Raw genomic sequence first — 22,484 nt, forward strand, 5'->3', positions numbered from 1 at the left:
GAACTTAACGGAGGACCATGGGGGAGAAGAAGAGGGGGAAATAGTTGGGGAGAGGGAGGGAGGCAAACCATGAGTGACTCTTGAATGCTGAGAACAAACTGAGGGCTGAGGTGGGGTGGGGGAGAGGGGAAGGGGGTGATGGGCATGGAGGAGGGCACTTGCTGGGATGAGCACTGGGTGTTATATGTAAACCAACTTGACAATAAACCATTTAAGGAAAATTAAATTAAATTAAATTAAATTAAGTTAAATTAAATTAAATTAAATGACAGTTTTTCCCACTCATTTCAAAGGTTTTCAAATCAGGAGATGTTTACTTTTTAGTCCCCACTCTATAGAGAAGTTACCATCAGCTGCCAGCCCAACAAAGCTGGCATTTATTCTTACAATGACATATAATTCACATCATCTAACCATACCTGGAGTTCTGGTTGTGAACCTCCAGATTCATCTCCAGAAACCTCTCATTGCTTTCTTCCAACTTCTCCATAAAAGAAACTCTGTGTGTGTGTGTGTGTGTGTGTGTGTGTGTGTGTGTGTGTTGTATTAAGGAAGTTAAGTTGGAGAATACCATAACCACCATCCCAGGTCCCCTCATATCCTATTTATCCTTTTAGAGCATAGACAGCAGTAGGTGGAAGCTCATGGAACCATTACGAGATACTCGATTTTGTGCTCATCTGTGATGCTCCAAATAAGGATCAGGCAGTTTGACCCATACCTGATTCAATAACCAAATAGCACAACACATGTTACAGGAAAATCTTTCATGCTTAGAGAAAGTTGTGTCTTGGAAAAGAATCCTGCCCAGCCGTTCTCAGCTCGTCAGGCCCTATTAAGAGAAAGAAATCACACCAATTACTTTAATAAAGAGAATTTAATATCGGGTTGTTGTCCAAATATTAGGGCAACTAAAAAGACAAAAAGATGCTGGCATCTCGTGGAGCAGCAGATGTGGGGAGCAGCTACCATGCTGCTTCGTGGGACCACGAAAACTCAGAGGCTCAGAGGAGGGGCCCGCAGACCAGGATGCAGAGCCCTGAGGTGGGGCCACTGCTGGGCCATCCTGGTGTCTCTGAGCTTGAGCAGGGGCTCCATGGAATGGTACCCAGATTTTGGAGGAGAGGGTGCCAACCATCGCTGCTGGTGTCTCTGAAGGGAAGTGATGAGGCTGGGTGTGTGAGGGTCAGAGACACCGTTCACTTGAGTGGATTGCTGCTGGCCGGAAGACAGAAGATGTGCTGTCACCAGGGCATCTGCTGGAACTGGAGGTCAAATCCCTTTTTTCTGCTCCAGCTTTCCCATTTCCCTCCAGAACCTTCTATTAATGGAGCCTAATAAGGAGCAGTGGGCAAGGCAAAATGGTCCACAGAGTCTGGGGCCCAGTATCAGAAGAATAAGTCCAGAAGAGTAGGTTTGGAACCAAGGCAGTAGGTTAATAGATTTGCCAGCCCATCACACCTCAAAGGCATTCTTTTTTTTTTTTTAAATATTTTTATTTATTTCTAGGAGAGAGAGAGACAGACAGCGTGAGCAGGGTGAGGGTCAGAGAGAGAGGGAGACACAGACTCTGAAATAGGCTCCAGGCTCTGAGCTGGCAGTCAGCACAGAGCCTGACGCGGGACTCGAACCCACGAACCGCGAGATCATGACCTAAGTGAAAGTCGGACGCTTAACCGACTAAGCCACCCAGGCACCCCCTCAAAGGCATTCTTGAAACAGACTGTGTTCATGTGCTTCTTGGTTGGCCACAAACCTTAAGCAATTCCTTCAACATCTTTGGTGGGACCAAGCCTTGACTTTAAGTAGTCCTGGGACAGGCTTTCTCCACCGCCATGTTTCTGTTTAAGTCATTAACACAAAACAGATTTTTGTGGCTGTCTATGTGATATGTAATGATAACTCTTAACTGTTGGTTTTTCTTTCATTCACCAGGTAGACGTAGTTTTGCAGTTGTTATAAATATACAGTTTAAATAGCTTGATTTCATGAAAAAGAGAAGAAACATTAAGCCTCTCTGATTTTTCTACTCAAATAGAACTTTTTAATGCAAATGAAAGCATGATTCAAGCATAAAAACAACCTAATTGCTAATCATATTTTTAATGATCCCTTATTAGAGCAAAATTTAAAGTGAATACAAGCATATGAGAAGCTTTTCTCATGTATCCATAGTTTGTATCTATCACTCATAAAGCTAACCTTGCATGTCCTTCCAGGATTGAGAGAAACACATACTTTTACTCATGTTGAACCTATNAGTAGGTTAATAGATTTGCCAGCCCATCACACCTCAAAGGCATTCTTTTTTTTTTTTTTTAATATTTTTATTTATTTCTAGGAGAGAGAGAGAGAGACAGCGTGAGCAGGGTGAGGGTCAGAGAGAGAGGGAGACACAGATTCTGAAATAGGCTCCAGGCTCTGAGCTGGCAGTCAGCACAGAGCCCGACGCGGGACTCGAACCCACGAACCGCGAGATCATGACCTAAGTGAAAGTCGGACGCTTAACCGACTAAGCCACCCAGGCACCCCCTCAAAGGCATTCTTGAAACAGACTGTGTTCATGTGCTTCTTGGTTGGCCACAAACCTTAAGCAATTCCTTCAACATCTTTGGTGGGACCAAGCCTTGACTTTAAGTAGTCCTGGGACAGGCTTTCTCCACCGCCATGTTTCTGTTTAAGTCATTAACACAAAACAGATTTTTGTGGCTGTCTATGTGATATGTAATGATAACTCTTAACTGTTGGTTTTTCTTTCATTCACCAGGTAGACGTAGTTTTGCAGTTGTTATAAATATACAGTTTAAATAGCTTGATTTCATGAAAAAGAGAAGAAACATTAAGCCTCTCTGATTTTTCTACTCAAATAGAACTTTTTAATGCAAATGAAAGCATGATTCAAGCATAAAAACAACCTAATTGCTAATCATATTTTTAATGATCCCTTATTAGAGCAAAATTTAAAGTGAATACAAGCATATGAGAAGCTTTTCTCATGTATCCATAGTTTGTATCTATCACTCATAAAGCTAACCTTGCATGTCCTTCCAGGATTGAGAGAAACACATACTTTTACTCATGTTGAACCTATTTCTTAAATGCAAACAACAGCCTCAGCAAGTGACAAGGTTCTTAAGACCTGTACTAAGTCTTGTCCTTTTGATTATGTTTTGAAAAGGAGACTATTCACTTACTAGTTTCCCTAAGACTCCAAGCCTGAGCTTTTGCGTATGCGCGCGTGCACACGCGTGTGTGTGTGTGTGTGTGTACCAGTAACTTCATGCCTTACTATCCTTAGGCAGAAACTAAGAGAGGGAAAATCTAGGTGTGCCAGCATCAAACACTGTCTGGCTTGGATCAGAGAGGTGAAAAATGTTTCTGTCAACCTCAGCTTGTGAATTTTTAAAGCTAGCAGTTGTACTTCCCTTGAATTACAAGGACAAAGAAACGGCAAAGAAAGCTTTCCACAGGAAGAATTAGATATAAAAACGTCCCAGTTCCTAAACATACATCAATAATCCTAGCTTTGCTCGAATGTAACGCTTCAGAAAACATTTCCGTGGAACATGGGGAAGTTGTAGAGGAGCTTTAAAATGGTTTAATCCCCAAGGACTTTAACACAGGGACTTTGGGCAATAGTTCCCATTTTGTCCTCACCCAGCATGGAAAGCAAGGAGGTGTGGCCTCAGTCCTGCCAGCTGCAGGTGAAGAGCACCTTCAGGACTGAACTTAAGGTGGGCACCTGCCACTTAAACCTTGGACGGTGTCAGCAGCACCAGGCACTACGTGAATGAAGAAAATGTTGGAGGACTCTGTGTGACGGACATCGTTAATAAGTTTTGGAGATGAAGCAAATCAAATACAATCTGATCTCAAGATCAGGATTCCTACAAGAGTGGAAGAAATAAGCACAGGCTTGAGTGTAGCGGCTGTTTGGTCCCAGTGCTGGTGTGGGCCAGGCTGGATTGGGTGGGTGAAGCAGTAGTAATGGAGGGAGCCAGCTCAGGACTTTTATCACCTTGTATGTAACATTTGCAGGAGGCATTCTTGGCTCCAAATAGTAATGCTCACAGCCCTTCCTGCTGTTTACTAATGCTCCTGCCTGTTGTTTCTAGAAGCAGGCTTTGTCAATTAGGTTCTGTTCCTCACAGTGTGGTCCCAGACCAGCAGTGTTGCCCAGAAGCCCATTAGAAATGCAGGTTGTCAGGCCCCATCCAGACTGACTGAATCAGAACAAGCTCCTCAGGTGAATCCTGTGCCCATGAAGATTAGAAACGCACAGCCAACCGTCCTCCCCAGTATGTCTGACTTGCCCCTCGCCGTACATTACCAGGTATTTCCCACAACATTCTGCTTCCGGGTTTTTCTCATCTTTATTGAGATATATTTGATATAACATTATGTAAGTTTAAGGTACACAATGTGATGGCACGCTATATGTATGTTTTGTGGCATGATTGCCCCGATAGGCTTGGTTTATACATCCATCACCTCTCACAGTTACCGTAAAAATATAAAACAAGTCACAAACTTGTGTGTCTTTCTTATGCAGAAGCCCTGCTAATCTCTGTATCATTCCGATCTTAGTCCATATGCTGCTGAAGTAAGCACTCTGCTTCCATCTGAAGCCCATTTCCTAATTTCTTCCCGTTCCCTGAATGCCACATAAATTCTTCACCAGCCTTCACCTCACCGGATTTTCCCATTAGATAAAATAATTTTTATTTTATATAACTTTTTATTTTAATAACTTTTCCCATTAGATAAAATAATAAGGATGGAAGGAAAGGTGGAAGGCAGAGAGGGAAGGAGGAAAGAGAAGAAAAAATAAAAAAAGGAAGATGGGAAGGAAGAAAAAGTGGAAAGAGATATAGGGAAGGAGAAAAGGGACTCATTTACAATCATGCCATAGTATGGTTGGGGTTCGTGGGATCTGTTTCAAACACATACACATATACACAAAAATACAGTGGAACTTTGAGCAATGCAGGGGTTAGGGGCACCACCCCACCACACCATTGAAAATCCGCATACAATGGTGACTCCCCAAGAGTTAACTACTAATAGCCCACAGTTCAAGGAAGCCTGACCAATAACCTCAACAGTCAACTAATACATATTTTGTATGCTGTATTATATACTGTAGTTTACAATAAAGGAAGCTTGAGAAAGAAAATGTTATTAAGAAAACTCATAAGGAAGAGAAAATACATATGCAGTACTGTACTGAAAAATATCCACATATAAGTGGACCACAGAAACACATTCAAACCCGTGTTGTTCAGGTATCAACTCTGTATCCCATCCGCTGTTCCCATTTTATTTTTTTAAGTTTATTTATTTATTTTGAGAGAGAGAGCATGAATGAGTGAATGGGGGAGGGGTAAAGACAGGGAGGGAGAATCCCAAGCAGGCTCTGCACTGTCAGAACAGAGCCTGATGCAGGGCTCAAACTCATAAACCATGAGATCATGACCCGAGCCAAAGTCAAGAGCCAGGTGCTTAACCAAGTGAGCCACCCAGGCACCCCTCACTGCTTCCACTTTAAAATGAAGCAGTTACTTTCATACACTGTTGAAGTGAATGTTAATTGGTATGATAATTTGGAGGGCAATTTGGCAATGTCTATTCAAATTTTTTAAATGCACATTCTCTTTGATCTAGCAATTTCAGAATTTATCCTACAGAAATATGTGCATACATGCAAGGCATTTTCACAAAAACGTATGTCAAAAGTATCTGTTGAAGGATTGTTTTAATAGCAAAAAGCTGTAAATAGCCTGAAGGAATCAATAACAGCTATTTTGAAAAATCAACATATATCCCTGCAGAAGAATACTGTCCTGCCATTGAAGATGAGAAGAATTAAGGAAGATCTGTGTATGCTTATGAGATGAGCTCTCTAGATTTATTATAATTAACTGAGAAAAGGTGCAGAACAATAGGGATGCTGTGATCCCATCTGCATGTTATTTTTTAGTATGTGTGTGTGTGTATTCATAAAACTGTTAATAACTTAATCTGTTTACATCCAATGAAATATTCTACAGCCATTAAAAATACTATTTTTGGCAGAATTTTGAGTAATTTGGGACATTTTTGTGATATAGTGGTAGGTTACAAGAAAGGTAGGATATTGGTGTCATAGTTTTTTGCCCTCACCTTTCCTGAGCATTTCCCAAGACTATTAAATATTAGTCTAAAAATATCATTAATTTCCCTATAATATAATATCTTACTCTTGGGTTTTAGGCTTTCAGTTTTTTTCAACTCATGTATATTAGGTAAATATTTTTCTGGCCTAACGGTGTTTTCAAATATTTCAAACAATTTAACTTTCCTAAGCTGTCTAAGCTAAATGTCTTGTAATTACTGGTTCATAGGATATAACCTTTTATTATAATTACTGGTTCATAGAATGTGATCCCTGATATTTATTGCCAAATTGGCTTTTATATCCACAAAGATTTTTAATGTAATATCTTCAATTCTTGGTAATGTGATTGGTTATTAAAAGTCACCATTTGTTCAACAAATTTTAACAGATTTCTTTTTTTATGTTTATTTATTTTTGAGAGAAAGAGAGAGAGAGAGAGAGAGTGACAGAGGGGCAGAGAGAGAGGGAGACACAGAATCCGAAGCAGGCTCCAGGCTCTGAGCTGCCAGCACCTAGCCTGATCCGGGGCTCAAACCCAGAAATGGGAGATCATGACCCAAACTGAAGCCAGATGCTCAACCAACTAAGCCACCCAGGCACCCCATTATCAACAAATTTTTATTTTAATTTTTTAAATGTTTGTTTATTTTTGAGAGAGGGGAGGGACAGAGAGAGGGAAACACAGAATCTGAAGCAGGCTCCAGGCTCTGAGCCATCAGCACAGTCCCCAATGCAGGGCTTGAAATCACGAACCGTGAGATCATGACCTGAGCCAGAGTTGAATACTTAACCAACTGAGCCACTCTGGTGCTCCTCAACAACTTGAGACAAAAACAGTTATTAATGCCGACTGTGTGCCAAGATCTCTTAAAAGCACAATGCACACTGTTACAAATAATACATGAACCTGCCTTTGCTACTTAAAGCATGATCCTGGGCCAGCACACTTAAACACTTCATTACACTCTGATGGGATTCAGGCTATCATAGAATATGCTTAAAGTACCATGGGACACAGCATGCCTCTGGTATACTTGTGTTAATTAACCAAGAAAGGTACTAGATTCTCATACTTCCCTTTGACTCTTCCTCTCCCACATTCTGACTAAAGACTGGTGTTAGTTTGTAATAGGGAAAAACTCTTCTTGCTGTTATCAGAGTTCACTATTAACTGCATCTGACTATAACAAGGAAGTAGAAAAGAAACTCACCCTAGTTTGTGGTGTCAAGGTTTGGCACCATTTATATATTCCACAGATTCGGAAGGTGATAAGCCTCCTTCAAGGATACATACTTTCATCCTGAATCTATAACCAAACCTGACCTTCTAACACCCATTTCCCCTGGCTTCTCAGAATAGAAAAATGGTTATCTGGCCTTCGGAGCATTTGTCCTAACCTCCAAAACAAATCTCCATGGAAATGGAACAAACCAGCCTCCACAAATAGCACTTGCTACTCTCTTAATATTCCCTAGGCCCAGAAATTCTAAATTGGAACATTATAATAAGGTTGATTAAAAGAAGCTGCCAATATTTCACTGTTTTTTTAACCTGTGAAAGTGGCAATTTCATATGGTTCAACTAAAACTTGCTATTTAATTCTTCCTGTGTCTTCCCAAGTGTATCCCAAGGCAACCCGTGTATTAGACCTAGTTGAAACTTTATTTCACACCAAGTGGTTGCTGCAATTTCTGGCCCAGAAACTAAGAAAAGAGAAAAATGATTAACATGGGCTTATGCTTGGTTGTCACTTCCCAGTCAAATCATCAGTAAGATAAAATTAGAATACAGTATTCCCTGTAAAGAAGGAAGAAAGATTTCCTGCTTGGTCAAAAAAGAGACTTCTAACAAACCCATCAAACTACAAAACAAACTGTAATTCATAACCTTCAACCTGAGCAAGGCTGGTGCCTTCCTCTCAAAGCAAATATAATGCTGAGGGTGTGTTACAAATACAAGATTATCACCAACGCAAATCTGTGCACCAGATCTCCAGGGAGAAGGAAAGGGAAGAGGGGATAGAGAGAAAGAGAGTGCATAAGCCTGAAAGTGATGGAGGTCCCTTTTCTATTACTCTTATCAGATTTAAATCTAAATTGTAAAAAAGCAAATTTAGTAATTCTACAGAGCGTGCTCGTATGCGAAATGATGCCTCAGAGCTTGGTAAGCTGGCCTGATTGCATAAAAGAATCAGACCTCTCTGTCCAAAGTGAATTCATAGCTTTAAATGCTTTTTGGAGTCTTGCTATTCAAAGTGTGGTCCAGAGTTCCAGTCAGTGCTTCTCAAACTCTGAAGTGCCTACGAATCACTTGGGGTCTTGTTTTATGGTGGACAGGGTGTTTTGTTGTTTTTGTTTTTGTTTTTGTTGTGTTTTTGCCTTTCTTTTTGATGCAGAAATGTTGTTCTTTATTAAGAAGTGTATAAACTGTTCCCTAGAAATTCTTGACTTTGGCTTGTGTGAATTTTGTGTGAATGAATATGTGAAGGAATTGTGATCTTTTTTCTTTTTCTTGTTTTTTGCCACCATGATAAGTATACTCTCAAGTCCCAATCACCTATTTCACCCATCCCACTGTCCTTCTCCCCTCTGGTAACCATCAGTTTCTTCTCTATAGTTAAGAGTCTGTTTCTTTTTTTTTTTTTTTTAAATGTTTTATTTATTTCTAGGAGAGAGAGAGAGAGACAGCATGAGCAGGGGAGGGTCAGAGAGAGAGGGAGTCATAGACTGAAACAGGCTTCAGGCTCTGAGCTGGCAGTCAGCACAGAGCCTGACGCGGGGCTCGAACCCACGACGCTTAACCGACTAAGCCACCCAGGCGCCCCTTTAAGAGTCTGTTTCTTGGGGTGTCTGCCGGGCTCAGTCAGATGAACATGTGACTCTTGATCTCAAGGTCCTGAGTTCGAGCCCCATGTTGGGTGTAGAGATTAGTTAAATCAAAACTTTAAAAAAAAAGCTGTTTCTTGGTTTGTCTCTCTCTCTCTCTCTTTTTCCTTTGCTCTTTTGTTTCTTATATTCCACATATGAGTAAAATCNCCCATGTTGGGTGTAGAGATTAGTTAAATCAAAACTTTTAAAAAAAAGCTGTTTCTTGGTTTGTCTCTCTCTCTCTCTCTCTTTTTTCCTTTGCTCTTTTGTTTCTTATATTCCACATATGAGTAAAATCGTATGGTATTTGTCTCTCTCTGACTGGCTTATTTTGCTTAGCATTATACTTTCTAGATCCATCCATGTTACAAACAGCAAGATTTCATTCCCTTTTATGCTTGAATAAAATTCCATTATATATAACATACATAATTATGGATAAATATTGATACATATATGCACACACCACATCTTTATCCATCTACCGATGGATACTTGAGTTGCTTCCATAATTTGGCTATTTAAATAATGCTGTAATAAACATAGGGATGCATGTATCCCTTTGAATTAGTGCCTTTGTGATTGGGGCGTAAATACCCAGTAGTGCAATGACTGGTTCATAAGGTAGTTCTATTTTCAATTTTTTGAAGAACCTCCATACTACTTTCCACAGTGGCTGCACCAGTTTGCATTCCCACAAACAGTGCACAGGGTTCCCTTTTCTCCAAATCCTTGGCAACACTTGTTGTTTCTTGTGGTTTTTTTTTTTTATTGTAGCCATTTTGACAGGTATGAGGTGATATCTTATTGTAGCTCTGATTTGCATTTCCCTGATGATGAGTGATGTCAAGCTTCTTTTCACATGTCTGTCAGCCATCTGTATATCTTCTCTAGAGAAATGTCTATTTATGTCTTCTGCCCATTTTCTAATTGGATTATTTGTTTTTTGGGTGTTGAGTTGTGTAACTTTTTTTATATATTTGGATACTAACCCTTTTATCAGATATGTCATTTACAAATATCTTATTCCATTCAGTAGGTTGCCTTTTTTTAAAATTTGTTTAATGTTTATTTATTCTTGAGAGAGAGAGAGTGTGTGCAGGGGAAGGGCAGAAAGAGAGGGGGACACAGAATCTGAAGCAGGCTCCAGGTTCAAAATGGTCAGCACAGAGCCCGACACTGGGCTCAAACTCACAAACTGCAAGATCATGACCTGAGCTGAAGTCAGATGCTAAACCAATCCAGGTGCCCCTATTTTTATTTTTATTTTTAAGTTTGTTTGTTTGTTTGTATAGAGAGGGATAGAGAGAATCCTAAACAGGCTATGTGGGACTTGATCTCATGAACTTACAACACTATGTTGAATAAAAGTAGTGAGTGGACATCCTTGTCTTGTTCCTGACCTTAGGGGAAAAGGTCTCTGGTTTTCCCCATTGAGTATGATGTTTGCTGTGGGGTTTTCATATATGGTGTTTACTATGTTGAAGTATGTTCCCTCCAACTCTATCTTGTTGATGTTTTTTTTTAATTTTTAAAAATTTTTTTAATTTACTTCTGAGAGAGAGAGAGAGCATGAGCAGGAGAGGGTCAGAGAGAGAGGGAGACACAGACTCTGAAACAGGCTCCAGGCTCTGAGCTAGCTGTCAGCACAGAGCCCGACGTGGGGCTCGAACCCACAAACCATGAAATCATGACCTGAGCCGAAGTCAGACGCTTAACCGACTGAGCCACCCAGGCGTCCCCCTTGTTGATGTTTTTTATCATGAACGGATGTTGTACTTTATCAAATGCTTGGTTTTTATCTTTTCTTTTATTGACATGATGAATCATGTTGATTCATTTGCAAATACTGAACCACCCTTGTATCCTAGGAATAAATCTCACTTGACCGTGGCAAATGACTTTTTAAAATGTATTGTTGCATTCAGTTTGCTAGTATTTTGCATCTATTTTTATCAGAGATCTTGGCCTATCGTTCTCTTTATTGGTGTGGTGTCTTTATCTGGTTTTGGTATCAGAGTAATGCTGGCCTCCTAAAATGAATTTGGAAGTTTTCCATCCTCTTCTATATTTTGAAAGAGTTTGAGAACTCTTCTTTCAATGTTTGGTAGAATTCACCTGAAGCCGTTGGTCCTGGACTTTAATTTATCTGGAGTTTTTTTTATTACTGATTCAATTTCTTTGCTGGTAATCAGTCTGTTCAAATTTCTATTTCTTCCTGCTTCAATTTTGGGAGGCTACATCTGTCAAGGAATTTATCCATTTCTTCCAGGTTGTCCAGTTTGTTGGCATATAATTTTTCATAATATTCTTTTACAATTGTTTGTATTTCTGTGGTATCAGTTGTTCTTTGTCCTCTTTCATTAGTGATTTTGTTTATTTGATTCCTCTCTCTCTCTCTCTCTTCTTTTTTTGTTGTTGTTATTGACTCTAGTTAGAGGTTTATCAATTTTGTTGATCTTTTCAAAGAACTAGCTCCTGGCTTCATTGATCTGTTCTATTGTCTTTTTAATTTCATATCATGTATTTCTGCCTAATCTTTATTATTTCTTTTCCTTCTGCTGTCTTAGGGTTTTGTTTGTTCTTTTCCTAGCTCCTTTAGGTGTAAGGTTGGATTGTTTCTTTGAGATTTTTCTTCCTTCTTGAGATAGACCCGTATCGCTATAAACTTCCCTCTTAGAACCACTATTGCTGCATCTCAGAGGTTTTGGATCCACTTGGGGTCTTGTTAAATGCAGATTATGATTGAGCAGGTCTGGGGCAGGATCTGAGATTCTGCATTTCTTTTCTTTTTTTTTTTTTTTTTTTTAAAANGTCGTCTGTGAAAAGGGAAAGTTTGACTTCCTCTTTGCCAATACAACATAGAGACCAAAGAAACAATTGAACAGATCAATGAAACCAAGCGTTGCTTTTTTGAAAAAATAAACAAAATGGACAAACCTCTAGCCAGGCTTCNTGTTTAAAAAGAATTAATACCCATTCTTCTCAAGCTATTCTAAAAACAATAAATCGAAGGAAAACTCCCGGACTCATGTTATGAAGCCAGCATCACNGATGTCCACTCTCACCACTGCTGTTTAACATAGTGCTGGAAGTCCTAGCATCAGCCATTAGACAGCAAAAGGAAATGATTCTGCATTTCTAACCAGCTCTCCCAAGGCAGGACTGCATTGTGAATGGTGAAGTTTCAGTAGAGCAACCTCTGATGGCCTTTGCTTCTTTTCTTTTAATCGACAGTCTCATCCTTCAGGTCTCCAAAGTCAGGAGGCTCAGCTCCCCTTCAGTGTCATTGCTCTTTCCTCCTTCGAACCCTCCTACCTATAAAATGGGGTTAAGAGAGCCATACTGAGAGTCCATGGAGGCGGAATCGTAGGCTTTCCCAGTAGGATGAAATTTGGGGATCATCTGATCTAGCCCTTCCCCTGCCACCCCCACCACGCCTATGCCTGAACGCCCTGCCTGAGATCCTCCTGCTGGTGGAATTTGCCCTTTTCCCCTCCCACTGGGCTCCAGCAAGCCCTGCAGGATAAGCGCCTCTTACAGATACTTTCAAATGAGTGGAAGGAGCTAAAAAAGCCATTTCTCAAGACCACTCGGCAAACCTCACCTTAATGAGGGATCTTCTCCTTTAGCTTCAGGACAGGAGACAATTCAGAAACCCAGTGTTTCCCAGTTCAAGGCATCAGGGGGTTCCCACCTGTCCTGCCCGCTCCCCACAGCATGTGTTCAAGCCCAGTTCAATTGTCATTTGAACCTGTCAAGAGCAGCTGTCAGCTTCAATTATTGTTTTGCAAACTCATTTCAGCCTTTTAATGCAATTCATGGGAGAATGAGGTATTGATTTCCCGATCTCAGTTGTATTTCCTAAGGCCTGCACCACACTGACCTTCCTCGTGACTCTCTGCCTCCTCCCTCCCTCTCTCCCCATTGCTCTGGAAGGCAGGTCACATTCCTGCTAAGTGTGCTGTGATGAACCCATCCTTAGTCATTGAAGGAGAGGTATAGTAAAGGCAATGTATGAACATGTTTGAGAGACAAAGAGATGAAAATCATCATTTTTTGTTTATGGAGAAATATTTTAATTTAGACATAAAATGATACAAGTCTAATATAACTATGCCTTAGAAGTCAGTACTTGGAAAGGAGTGTTCTCTTTTAATGAGTCTGCTCTCTTTTGTTTTTTTGAAATTGCTGTAACACCACTTTAAAAGTCCAGCAGGTCCTCTTGTCACTGAGGGTCCTGATGACAATTTAGCCAGTAAATGTCACACCGTGTGTGGGTAACTGTATGATTTATTGTCCAAACTGGGGCACTTTTGACAGTGGAATGGACACCACTAGAGACTATACTCCTGTGTCAGGCATGTACTGAGACTATCTCAGGTTATTGCAAACATGGACAGCTTGTAATGTGGGACCCAGTGGTGGTCCAGGCCCTCTCCTCATTGAGAGGTAAATCTGTCCAAGAAAAACTGTACCTAACAGAATTAAACAGGCAAGGAAGACTTTTTAAGACTATTGCTGTAGGGGAGAGAGAGATTGAACTCAGCCCCGCACCACACATGAGCAGGGGATGTATGGTCAATGGGCAGTGTAAGTGAGGTCAGTGGATGGAGAGTTACTAATAGGAACTTGCTTATGTAATCAAGGGTGGGGACTGACTAAAGTTTGGTCAAGGAGGGAGCCCTTGGAGAAGCTCACCAGGTGACAGGAAGTTTTTGAAATTCACTCTTCTCTCAGGAAACCCATAGTTTCCCACATCCTGGCTCCACCAAATTCTTCCAAACATATTAATGTTCTACTTTCTTTTCATTTGTGATTTCTTTTCATGTTCCCTTGCCAATCTAATTATTCTTATTGTGTTCGAATAGGAAATTTATGTTAGTTTCAGGTCTTTTGCTTCTACTTCAGCAAAGCTGGGGTAAAAATGACTTTTGAAAAATAAAAAATGCCATTTGAATTATTCGAGGGAAGCACAGTTATAATTCAGCCAGGAAAGACTTTGTTGAGTGGTCAGCATTTCACAGTGCATTGTTTAAGGGGGCTTAGTGAATAGAAGGAAAAGCAAGGGGATCTACTTATTCTATATTTATTTCATATGTATGGCCATCACAGTGGGGGCCCAGGATAGGACCCAGTGTCCTTAGTACAGTGTTCTTTCTTATTCTGGAATCACTTTCTTTGTCCATACAAATAAAGTGTTGGAGTAGTTGAACTCCTTGGAAACTTACAGAGCTTTTCAAAAATCCCAAGTTCTGAATTTTAAATCATTCTATCCCTCCCTGGATTGTATTTTCTTATTGCAAACATCCATCTTGACGCTATCGTAAAGGACCAAATATGAGTGATGGTAAACCAATCTGACAATAATGACGTCAGGTCAGGACTGTCTGAAGAGCGGAGTTTCCCAGGCATGTTTATGTTTTGTAATTTAAGATAAAATGAATCCGAGGAGATGCGTGCAAGAATGTTTGTAGCAGCCTTATTAGTAAAAGTGGGCAGGGGATGGGGGAGGGACAGAAGCAACCTGAAATATACTTCACCAGATGAATGAATATAGAAACAGTCATGGAACAGCACACAGTGAAAATCAATGAACTATAGAATCAAAGAGGATAAATATCAACAATTTTAAACAAAAAGTGGCAAGAAAAAAGACTAAGTCTAATGCCACTCAAAACGTAAAACCACACAAAGCAGTTCTAATTATTTCCAAAAAGCCACACTTATGTATATAGTAAAAGTATTTTTTAAAATGCTTGGTGATGATAAAACATCAAATTCAGAATAGTGGTGACTCCTGGGGATTGGAAGGGGTTTATGATTTGGGAGGGGAATTCAGGGAGCTTCACCTGTATTTGTTAGCACTTGATTCCTTAAACTGGGAGTTAGATATGTGAGTGTTCATTGTACTATGCTTTATACCTTTCGTCTAAAGTACAAAAATTTTATATATCCTTATAATAAAGTTGGGAGGGTCGTGAAAAGATATAGCACAAGTCTGTTCGTAGAGATTAGAAACAGTCTCAGCAAGTTGCTATAATTTTTTAGCAGCAAAGGCTAGCAACACACACCAAAAATCTTCTTGCTACCTGCCCAGCAATTATAATACACCAGACAAACAAAAAACTTCAGTGTACACATTGCCCAAAGAACTATTGGTCAGATATCAGTCTCTTGAGCTGCAATTACTTATGTATGTAATTCCTATTGTTATTTACTTATTTATTTATGCTGTTTTGAGAAAAGTCTATGAGAAAACATATGGGTGATGAGATATAAAATTGAGATTGGATGTCAGATTGATAAATGAACAGTAGACTCTGGAAATAAGCAGGAGCTCAGCCCTGTGTTTCCAGGTGTCCTACACAAGAGGAGAACCCTGATGAGCTAAGAAACTAGCTCAGTAGGAGAGTTGAGTTTTTCTTCATTCTGAAATTTGGGGAAGAATTAATCACAAGGATCCTTACATAAAAGGCACTGGAACATTTTGTGTGGTGCTTCTGTTGATTTGCTTTTGACAGTGGTTCCTCATTATTCATCTATTTTGCACAGCATCTGGAATGATCTGGCTATAACAGGGCTCAAATCATGTCACCCGTCCAGTGGCCACCTGTTGCCCCAAGATCGAGGACTCCTTACCTCTCGCTCCAGGGCCCTGCCCCTGCCTAACCATCCGCCTTCATATCCTATCATCTCCTCCTCCAAATCAGGCCCCAACCACTACCATCTTCTTTTCCTCCATACAGAGCTTCTGGTGACTGGGCTTTTCCTCCTTCCTCAGTTGGGAAATGCTCTTTTCCCACATCCTGGGAGTCATCCAGGGATGACTTGTCTTTACCATTCAAGTCTCCATTCAAATGTCATTCCTACTTCCGCCCCTCAGAGAGGTCTTTACCAAAACAGCACCACCCTAGCCCCACACAAAAGGAGGGCACTGGGCCTGTGCTATAGAGAGTTCCAGAAGAGGAAGATGCTGGTTCGCATGACAGGGGCTGGTGGCCAAAAGGGGACTGGAACCAAACATCATTCCTACCCCCACCCTTCAGAGGGGTCCAAACCCTCTTCTTGGCAAGCTGCTCTCTCTTCTATTTCCATTTCATTTTATTAGCACTGATAAAAATCTGAAGCTACCTTGTTTACTTGTTTAACTTGTTTAACTTCCCACTAAAATGTGAGTTCTGTGAGGTCACAAGCTGATGGCAGCATTCCCACACTTGGCATGTACCAGGTGCTCATTAAAACTTTGCTGAATGAACAAGTGGGGTGCAGCCTGGTGCCAGGACCTCACTGGACACAAAGGTGACTAAGAAACACCCTCTGTCCCCAAGGCTTCAAGCCTCATTGGGGAGCAGACCTGAAAACAAAGTCCTTTGCTTTTCTTTTTTGCCCCTCAAGTGGTTAATTAATCGGAAAATAAAAGTATAAATGTAGCCATCATTGGGGAGCTTCTACTGAGCAGAGAAGCGATCTGCAAGGCAAATAACCTCCAAGGAAAGGAAGACACTTTTCCGTTAGCTTGTCTAAAGGGATACAGGAAGAGGGAGCTTTTAAACTCGATGATCTATCAGAACTGGTGGAAACTCATTCCTTCTCCCTCGCTGAGGAGAAATTACTTGTTGTTTTTCTCGGGGGGGTGGGGGGGGAACGTGTTAAACATTTTTTGCTGCTCCGCTAAAATGTCGCTTGGAGCAGGAGGCTAACATCCCCTCAGCTGCTGCTCCCTGCCTTATTTAACTCACATGGCAGACGGTGACATCTGTTGAACAGTGCTGTCTTGGCGGCCCCTTCCCTCCGGGGTGCTAAGGGCCTCTCGAGCTCTTCTCCAAGGCCTCCCGCGGGCAGCCGGGTGGGGGTGGAGAGGCAACTTCATTTGCTTTCCAGATGGCTCCATGTGTCAAGTGTGACGTGCAGTCCTTTCATTTTTATCCAGGGATGACTGTATAGGACCCATAAAGCCAATCCCTTTGAAATAGGGATGAAAGTATAATACTGAAAGCTACACTCGATTGGCGATTTATCTTGAAAAACAACAACCGAAGATCACAAAAGTGATCTTATACTTTGCAAAATTAGGTTACAATTTCATTATGTGCAAATTCTTGGAACAAGCCCTAGAGATGCATATATTTTTAAATGAAATTATGTTATATCACCACTTTCCTTTTCTACTTGGCTTTCAAAGCATCTATTCATTCATCCAACCTGTGTTTATTGTGTATTTATGAGATACCAGGCACTGTTCTAGGTAATGGGATCAGTGAACAAGAAACATGAAAATAATTGGTGCCCTATGGGTTTTATATTCAGTAGTGGGGGTGACTAACAGATGGCAAAATATTAGGAGAGAACAGATCGTGCTAGAAAGTAACAAATGCTAAAAAGGAAAATACAAAATAGGGAAGGAGAATAGACAGTGCAGAATGGGGGTAAAAGTTACATTTTTTAAAAGGGTGGTCATGCAGGTCTGTCTGAAAAGATCACAGGAGGGCACAGGCCTGGAGGAGATAAAGGAGAGAGATATGGATATCTGGTGAAAGAACATTCTTGTCAGAGAAAACAGCAGGTACAAAGGCCCCAGGGTGGGACGTGCCTGAGGTATTCAAGGGAATGGAGTGAGGTGGGGAAAGATGAATTTGGAGAGCATGGTAGGAAGATAGTTCAGGGTATTGCAGACCACTGGAAGAACCTTGACTTCACTCTGAGTGAGATGGGGAGCCCAAGAAAAGGTTTTGAGCAGAGGAGTGAAAGGATCTGACTCATTCTGGCTGCTGGATTGACAACAGACTATAGGGGAGCAAGGGGAGGGGCCGAAGGCCAACTGAGATGCCACTGCCATTGCAGCAACCAGGTGAGAGAGAGTGGTGGCTTGGGCCAGGGCGGTAGTGCTGGAGACGGGAAAAGTGTCGGCATCCTGCCTACATTTTGAAAATGGAGCTGATAGGGTTTACTAACTGCTCTGGTTATGAGAGATGCTGGACAATTGGAGTAGGAGAGAAAGAGAGGAACCAGGATGACTCAGAGGTCTTTGGCCAGAGCAGTTGGAAGGCAGGAGCTGATGTGAACAGAAAGGGGGAAGGCTGCAGCATTAGGATATTTTGGGAGGAAGCTTGGAAATTCAGTTGGGCATGAAAACTGTTAAGATTTCTTCTACCTCTTCAAGTGGAGTTTCAAAGTGAGCAGGATGTTCAGGACATTCTTTCTTGAGCCTCTGGAAACTTACTTCACAACTTTCTTCCCTTCCCTATGAGGATCCCTTATTTCTTACGGAATACAGGGAACAAAGCCATAGGGAAGAATCAGGAACTAGGCACCCGAAAGCAACAAGATACTATTATTACCAGGGCATTTCTTGGACCCAAGAGAAGAGTGAATCTTCTTGAAGTGGTGTAGCTGTGTCCCAAGATAATGGAAGGTTCTACTCCTATCTTCCAGACTAATACATAAAAGGAGAGATAGCCAGAGGATGGGAGTCGGTAACTCCCAAAGGCAAGGGCAACACAAAAATAAGGGACAGTCTACAAAAAAGGTCATTGAAGGAGACTAAAGAGAAATGACAACTAAATAGAATACATGATTATTTTGACCTGGATCCTTTTATTATTAGGCATTATTAGGCATTATTAGACAACTGGGGAAACTTGAAGGGATTAGAGGATTAGATGACAATAATGTATCAATGTTAATTTCCTGATCTTCATGGCCATTCTGTGGTTATGTAAAAGATTGTCTTTATTTGTAGAAAATACATACCAAATATGAAGGGGAAGGGGCACCAGGTCAGCAACTTATTCTCAAAAGGCTCAGTGAAAAAAAAGTTCTTTATATTATACTTGTAACTTTTCTCTAAGTGTGAGATTGTTGCAAATTAAAATAATACTTCAAATGTGAGGACGGGGTGCCTGGCTGGGTTGGCCAGTAGAACCTGAGACTTTTGATCTCAGGGTTGTGAATTCGAGCCCCAAGATGGGTACAGAGATTACTAAAAAAAATAAATAAATAAACCTTAAAACATAAATAAAAATGGGGCCATTTTTGTTGGGCATCTTCTTCAGAGCTCCTGAGAGAGATAGATAATTAGAGGGCACACAGAGGAGTCAATATTGAGGGGGAAATAAACAGATGAGATAAAATATATTGTTTGCAAATTAAAAGTAAACATGAGAGGATGTCAGTAAAGGAATTTTAAGGATGAGAGATTTAGTTTGGAGGAAATAGGCAGGGGACAAAGTGATCTCTTGTGGTTTAATGGAGATTTTAGCTGGGGAATCAGCCAAACACATGGTGGGGGTTGGCTCCAGGCTGCTGGGGCTCCTTCAGAAGCCTGGGGAGGCTTCCTCCAGCTCCCCTGTGTCTGCCATCCATCTGGACAGGACAGTGATCCAGCCCAAAGAGCACTGGCCTGTAAATGGAGCATCTGGACTCACAACCTTTAGGACCCCTTAAATACTTACAAGACTTTGAACAAGAGAATAAAATTGATTAAAGACGTGGAGCATAGGAAAAAATAGATGAAAATATATAGTTCTTTTTGTTTGAAAATATGTGTTGGGTTTTTCTTTGATACCCACCTAACGAAAAGGGTAGGTTCTGCCCCCCATCTCTCCTTCCCTCCCTCCAGTAGAAAAAAACCAAACTTAAAACATCTTCCTTAATTTGAACTGCAGAAGGAGTAGTCCCCTCTCTTCTCACATCTTAGGTAACAGTGAGAGTCCCCTTAAATAGAATTTTCTATTTTATGATTTCTAAAATACTCAGATGCATCATTGCAGAGATATTACAGCATGTTTTCCAAGTGTCAGAATAAATTTACACTAAAATATTATAATGTTAGAGTACCTATCACTTTTCGTTTGGCTTAAAATGAGTTTGTTTATAGCATGCCTCACTTTTTCATTGACCCATAATTTATTTAGAATAAAAAAATTTACAAACACAGAACTATTTAATCTATATCTTTGTTACAGATTTCTATCAATTGTACTTTGGTCACACAACTAGATTTTATATAAAATAAATTCTTCGAAATATGTTGAGGCTTGAATTGCTGTCTAGAATATGGTTAGATTTTGTAAATGTTATGAAAGCCTGGAGAGAATGAGGGTTCTCTAATTGTCAGGGAGGGAGAGGGTCTGATATATGTTTTTATGTTTAGCTTATTAATTATATTCAGATTTTCTGTATCATTACTAATTTTGTTAAAGCTTCACCTATCAGCAACTGAGCAAGGTGTATTGAAAACCCTTATTATGAGGACATTTCTGACCATTTCTCCCTGTAGTGCTTTATATATTTTGATTCTACTTTATTAGATGCATAATAGTTTAGAATTTTTTTATTACTGGTGAATTGAACTGTTCTATTATCTAGTGGCATTTTTTTATCCTAATAATGCTTTGTTTCTTAAAATCTATTTGTCTCATGTTAATTTAATATAACTATCCAGATTTCTTTTGGTTATTTGCCTGGCATATCTTTTTTTAAATGTATTTGTTTACTCTTAACCTTTCAATGCCCTGTGTTTTAGGCGTATCTCTTGCAAACAAAGCCAGATTTGAAGTTTTAGTCAGTATTTATCCATCTACATGTTCAGTGGTTATGAACAATGAAGGGCGCTTGAGTCACAAACAAAATAATCCTTACAGGAAAGGTTAGCTTTGACAGGGTCTCCAACCAACAGCTACACTCAAGATTCCACTGCCCGGGGAGGACAGAGCAGAAAGCAAGCACCATTTACAAAAAGGGGCCTGAAAGTCATATGTCTTCTGGGGGTAGGGGTGCCACGTGTCACCCAACTGTCAATAATGTAGCTGTCTGCCTCTGTAGAAAGATCTGTTCTGTCTTTGCCCACCAGATTCAGAGACAGCCATTTGAAATACTAGCTGTGGAGAGGAGGAGTACAAAATCCAAGCTTACTAAAGGTTTCTAGTGCTTGTTAGTGCTAAATGATCCCTAAGACCACAGTATTAATGGGGAAATACATTTGCACCATTCTATTCCTGCAGTGACTCGTGGATATTTGATATTCAGGGATTTCTTATAGTCTAGTAAATCATTTTCAAGCTTTCCTTAAACTATACCTGAAGAATAATCCATGTTCTCTTCATGCTTTCTGCTAAAATAGGTTTTTATGATTACTTCTACAAAATTTCTTTTTTTTTTTTTTACTTCCACTCTGCCACTGCTTTCTTGTGTCTTTTTTCCCCCAAATTCAGAGAAGATAAAAATATTTAAAATAGTGTACTAACCAGAAGTAAAACTACAAAACTGCTTGAATGCAGTTAAATTAAAATAGGACTATCGTGCAATCCACCATTGTGAAAGCAATGGTAATGTTTGTGATAATAAAACAATGGCTAATAAGCACCTGCTAGGTGACAGGCACTATGCTAAGGTGTGTGTGTGTGTGTGTGTGTGTGTGTGTGTGCGCGCGCGCGCATACGTGTGCACACGTGTGCCTGTGTGTAATCTCCACTTAAATATGAAAATTCAAGACTCAGAGAGGTGGCTCAAGATCACATGGCCAGTGACAGGTAGAGCCAAGATTCAACTCCAGTGTCTCTGAATCCACAGGGATGAAACGTGAGCCCTGGAGTGAAATTACTGGGATTCATGTCCCAGCTCCACCACTTAAAAACTATGTGGCATTGGGCAAGTTATTCAGTACCCTCTTACATCTCAACTTCCTCATGTGTAAAATGGTAATAACAATGTCATGTCCATAGGATTTAATGGGATGCTCTGAGGAGATGCTCAGAATAGACCCTGGCACACAGAGAAGATTCAGAAACTGTTAGTTGTTGTGGTTTCAGGGGATATTTTGGGGCTTCTTTGTCATCAATAGGTGACATTACTGGTCAGAATCTAAAGTTTCTTTAGAATGTTTATTATGTTCATCTGGTTCTCACGCTATTCTTCACATGCCCTTCTCACCCACCAAACTGACTCACTGATTTGCCAGTATTCCCACTATTGGCTGCCACCTGGCTTCCTTCCAGCTGTTATGGCCCAAGTGAGATGGTGCCCTCTTCTCCATGGGAGGTTTTACTTTCCCAACTTTTATAGCATTTTATTTATAACTAAGAGTTCTTTTTTTCACCATATTGAGGTTGAGTGAAATACTCTTTAGATATCCAGTTGGTGGTACCAAGTGGGCAGTTGATTCACAAGCCTGGAGTGGTAGGTGAAGGACAGGGTGGACATACAGGAAGTTCTCAGTCTATAAATGGTATTAAAGACTCTGAAATGTAGAGGAGGAAGAAGAGTCAGCCAAAGAAGCTAAAAAGAAGCAGAGAGCACAATAGGAAAAACTCCTGATGAAGGTAGTATCACCAAAAGCAACAGAAGGAAGGGCCTGAACAAGAGAGTAGTCAGCTGCTGGATGCCCCGAGATGTCAAGATATGTACAAAAAAGAGACCAAGGGAATTAGCCACATGAAGGTCATTATAAGAGTAGTTT

At 40.5% G+C, this 22,484-nt stretch overlaps 1 protein-coding gene and 2 non-coding genes across 3 annotated transcripts in view; 1 reads left to right on the top strand and 2 right to left on the bottom strand.

The window, feature by feature from the left end:
- Positions 1–22,484, top strand: part of LOC144221820 (serine/threonine-protein kinase Nek11-like) — a 98,124-nt gene that overhangs the window by 71,361 nt on the left and 4,279 nt on the right. The gene's annotated exons all lie outside the window — the stretch shown is intronic.
- LOC144221830 (U6 spliceosomal RNA) lies at positions 4,508–4,611 on the bottom strand. Its single transcript, XR_013332194.1, has one exon. It is a non-coding gene; the product is annotated as a U6 spliceosomal RNA (small nuclear RNA).
- On the bottom strand, positions 10,678–10,762 carry TRNAR-UCG (transfer RNA arginine (anticodon UCG)). Its single transcript has one exon. It is a non-coding gene; the product is annotated as a tRNA-Arg (tRNA).

This window comes from Crocuta crocuta, unplaced genomic scaffold (genome assembly GCF_008692635.1).
Source record: "Crocuta crocuta isolate KB4526 unplaced genomic scaffold, BGI_CrCroc_1.0 scaffold580, whole genome shotgun sequence".
Taxonomy (NCBI): domain Eukaryota; kingdom Metazoa; phylum Chordata; class Mammalia; order Carnivora; family Hyaenidae; genus Crocuta; species Crocuta crocuta.